The sequence below is a fragment of the Oryzias latipes genome, chromosome 23 (genome assembly GCF_053564925.1).
Source record: "Oryzias latipes strain Hd-rR chromosome 23, Olatipes_Hd-rR_3.1".
NCBI classification, from domain to species: Eukaryota; Metazoa; Chordata; class Actinopteri; order Beloniformes; family Adrianichthyidae; genus Oryzias; species Oryzias latipes.
The window spans coordinates 375,001-380,000 of record NC_136259.1 but is presented as its reverse complement, the minus strand read 5'-3'; the positions used below and the strand labels follow the sequence as shown (position 1 = coordinate 380,000).

The 5,000-nt window shown below is 44.4% G+C and overlaps 1 protein-coding gene across 1 annotated transcript in view; it reads right to left on the bottom strand.

Annotated features, from left to right (window-relative positions):
• LOC144989433 (putative threonine dehydratase) overlaps positions 1 to 5,000 on the bottom strand; it is a 35,749-nt gene that overhangs the window by 13,472 nt on the left and 17,277 nt on the right. The gene's annotated exons all lie outside the window — the stretch shown is intronic.

Below are 5,000 nucleotides of genomic sequence, written 5' to 3'. Positions count from 1 at the left end.
GGATGGATGGATGGAATGATGGACAGATGGATGATGGATGGATGGATGAAAGGATGGATGGATGATGGATGTATGGAATGATGGACGGATGGATGGACGGATGAAAGGATGGATGGATGATGGATGGATGATGGATGGATGAAAGGATGGATGGATGGATGGATGAAAGGATCGATGGATGGATGGATGGATGGATGAAAGGATGGATGGATGGATGGATGAAAGGATGGATGGATGGATGGATGAAATGATGGATGGATGGATGGAATATGGATAGATGGATGAAAGGATGGATGGATGGATGGATGGATGGATGGATGAAAGGATGGATGGATGGATGGATGGATGGATGAAATGATGGATGGATGGAATATGGATAGATGGATTGGATGAAAGGATGGATGGATGGATGATGGATGGATGGATGGATGGATGATGGATGGATGGATGAATGGAAGATGATGGATGGATGGATGATGGATGGATGGATGGATGAACGGATGATGGATGATTGATGGATTTATGGATGATGGATGGATGGAAGGATGGATGATGGATGGAAGGATGATGGATGGATGATGGATGGAAGGATGGATGATGGATGAATGGATGGATGATGGATGGATGGATGATGGATGGATGGATGATGGATGATTGGATGATGGATGGATTTATGGATGATGAATGGACGGATGAAAGGATGGATGGATGGATGGATGATGGATGGATGGATGATGGATGAATGATGGATGGATGAATGGATGATGGATGGATGGATGATAAATGGATGGATGGATGGATGATGGATGGAAGGATGGATGATGGATGAATGGATGGATGGATGGATGATGGATGGATGGATGATTGGATGATGGATGGATTTATGGATGATGAATAGACGGATGAAAGGATGGATGGATGGATGGAAGGATGATGGATGGATGGATGATGGATGGAAGGATGATGGATGGATTTATGGATGATGAATGGACGGATGAAAGGATGGATGGATGGATGGATGGATGGATGAATGGATGATGGATGGATTTATGGATGATGGATGGACGGATGAAAGGATGGATGGATGGATGGATGGATGATGGATGGAAGGATGATGGATGGATGGATGATGGATGGAAAGATGATGGATGGATGATGGATGGATGGATGGATGATGGATGGAAGGATGGATGATGGATGAATGGATGGATGGATGATGGATGAATGAATGATGGATGGATTTATGGATGATGGATGGACGGATGAAAGGATGGATGGATGGATGATGGATGGATGGATGATGGATGGATGATGGATGGAAGGATGGATGATGGATGAATGGATGGATGGATGATGGATGGATGGATGATGGATGAATGGATGATGGATGGATGGATGATGGATGGATGATGGATGGATTTATGGATGATGGATGGACGGATGATGGATGAATGGATGATGGATGGATTTATGGATGATGGATGGACGGATGAAAGGATGGATGGATGATGGATGGATGGATGATGGATGAATGGATGATGGATGGATTTATGGATGATGGATGGACGGATGAAAGGATGGATGGATGGATGGATGATGGATGGATGGAAGGATGGATGATGGATGGATTTATGGATGATGGATGGACGGATGAAAGGATGGATGGATGGATGGATGATGGATGGATGGATGATGGATGGATGGATGATGGATGGATGAATGGATGATGGATGGATGGATGGATGATGGATGGATGGATGGATGGATGATGGATGGATGATGGATGGATGGATGATGGATGAATGGATGATGGATGGATTTATGGATGGATTTATGGATGATGAATGGACGGATGAAAGGATGGATGGATGGATGGATGGATGATGGATGGATGATGGATGGATGGATGATGGATGAATGATGGATGGATGATGGATGATGGATGGATGGATGATGGATGGATGGATGGATGGATGGATGGATGGATGGATGAATGGATGGATGGATGATGGATGGATGATGGATGATTGGATGATGGATGGATTTATGGATGATGAATGGACGGATGAAAGGATGGATGGATGGATGGATGGATGGATGGATGATGGATGGATGGATGATGGATGGATGGATGATGGATGAATGATGGATGGATGAATGGATGATGGATGGATGGATGGATGGATGAATGGATGATGGATGGATTTATGGATGATGGATGGACGGATGAAAGGATGGATGGATGGATGGATGATGAATGGATAGATGAAAGGATGGATAAATGGATGGATGGATGATGGATGGATGAAAGGATGATGGATGAAAGGTTGGATGATGGATGGATGAAAGGATGGATGGATGAAAGGTTGGATGATGGATGGGTGAAAGGATGGATGGATGATGGATGGATGAAAGGATGGATGGATGATGGATGGATGGATAGATGGATGATGATGGATGGATGATGGATGAAAGGATGGATGGATGATGATGGATGATGGATGGATAGGATGATGGATGAAAGGATGGATGGATGGATGGATGGATGAAAGGATGGATGGATGATGTATGGATAGATGGATGGATGGATGGATGGAAGGATAGATGGATGATGTATGGATAGATGGATGGATGATGGATGGATGGATGAAAGGATGGATGGATGGATGAAAAAATGGATGGATGAAAGGATGGATGGATGGATGGATGATTGATGGATGGATAGATGGATGGATGGATGGATGATGGATGGATGGATGATGGATGGATAGATGGATGGATGGATGGATGGATGGATGATGGATGGATGGATGGATGGATGATGGATAGATGGATAGATGGATGATGATGGATGGATGATGGATGAAAGGATGGATGGATGGATGATGGATGGATGATGGATGGATGGTTGATGGATGGATGGATGATGATGGCTGGATGATGGATGAAAGGATGGATGGATGGAGGATGGATGGATGGATGGATGATGGATGGATAGATGGATGATGGATGATGGATGATGGATAGATGGATGGATGGATGAAAGGATGAATGGAGGATGGATGGATGGATGAAGGATGGATGGATGGATGATGGATGAATAATCGATGGATGGATGAAATGATGGATGGATGGATGGATGAAAGGATGGATGGATGGATGATGGATGGATGATGGATGGATGATGGATGGATGAAATGATGGATGGATGGAAGGATGGATGGATGAAATGATGGAGGATGGATGGATGGATGATGGATGGATGGATGATGGATGGATGATGGATGGATGGATGAACAGATGATGGATGGATGGATGGATGATGGATGGATGGAAGGATGGATGATGGATGGATGGATGAATGGATGATGGATGGATGGATGATGGATGGATGATGGATGGAAGGATGATGGATGATGGATGAATGGATGATGGATGGATGATGGATGGATGGATGGAAGGATGGATGATGGATGGATGGATGCATGGATGGATGGATGGATGAAAGGATGGATGGATGGATGGAATGATGGACAGATGGATGATGGATGGATGGATGAAAGGATGGATGGATGATGGATGTATGGAATGATGGACGGATGGATGAAAGGATGGATGGATGGATGAAATGATGGATGGATGGATGAAAGGATGGATGGATGGATGATGGATGGATGGATGGAGGATGGATTATGGATGGATGGATGAACAGATGATGGATGGATGGATGATGGATGGATGGATGGATGATGGATGAATGGATGATGGATGGATGGATGATGGATGGATGATGGATGGAAGGATGATGGATGGAAGGATGAAAGGATGGATGGATGGATGATGGATGGATGGATGGAAGGATGGATGATGGATGGATGGATGCATGGATGGATGGATGGAATGATGGATGGATGAAAGGATGGATGGATGGATGGATGGATGGAATGATGGACAGATGGATGATGGATGGATGGATGGATGATGGATGTATGGAATGATGGACGGATGGATGGACGGATGAAAGGATGGATGGATGATGGATGGATGATGGATGGATGAAAGGATGGATGGATGGATGGATGAAAGGATCGATGGATGATGGATGGATGGATGGATGAAAGGATGGATGGATGGATGGATGAAAGGATGGATGGATGGATGGATGAAATGATGGATGGATGGATGGAATATGGATAGATGGATGAAAGGATGGATGGATGGATGAAAGGATGGATGGATGGATGGATGAAATGATGGATGGATGGATGGAATATGGATAGATGGATGAAAGGATGGATGGATGGATGATGGATGGATGGATGGATGATGGATGGATGGATGAATGGAGGATGATGGATGGATGGATGATGGATGGATGGATGGATGAACGGATGATGGATGGATGGATGATTGATGGATTTATGGATGATGGATGGATGGAAGGATGGATGATGGATGGAAGGATGATGGATGGATGGATGGATGGATGATGGATGGAAGGATGGATGATGGATGGATGGATGATGGATGGATGGATGATGGATGATTGGATGATGGATGGATTTATGGATGATGAATGGACGGATGAAAGGATGGATGGATGGATGGATGGATGATGGATGGATGGATGATGGATGGATGGATGATGGATGAATGATGGATGGATGATGGATGGATGGATGATAAATGGATGGATGGATGGATGATGGATGGAAGGATGGATGATGGATGAATGGATGGATGGATGGATGATGGATGGATGGATGATTGGATGATGGATGGATTTATGGATGATGAATGGACGGATGAAAGGATGGATGGATGATGGATGGATGGATGATGGATGGATGGATGATGGATGAATGATGGATGGATGATGGATGGATGGATGATAAATGGATGGATGGATGGATGATGGATGGAAGGATGGATGATGGATGAATGGATGGATGGATGGATGATGGATGGATGATTGGATGATGGATGGATTTATGGATGAT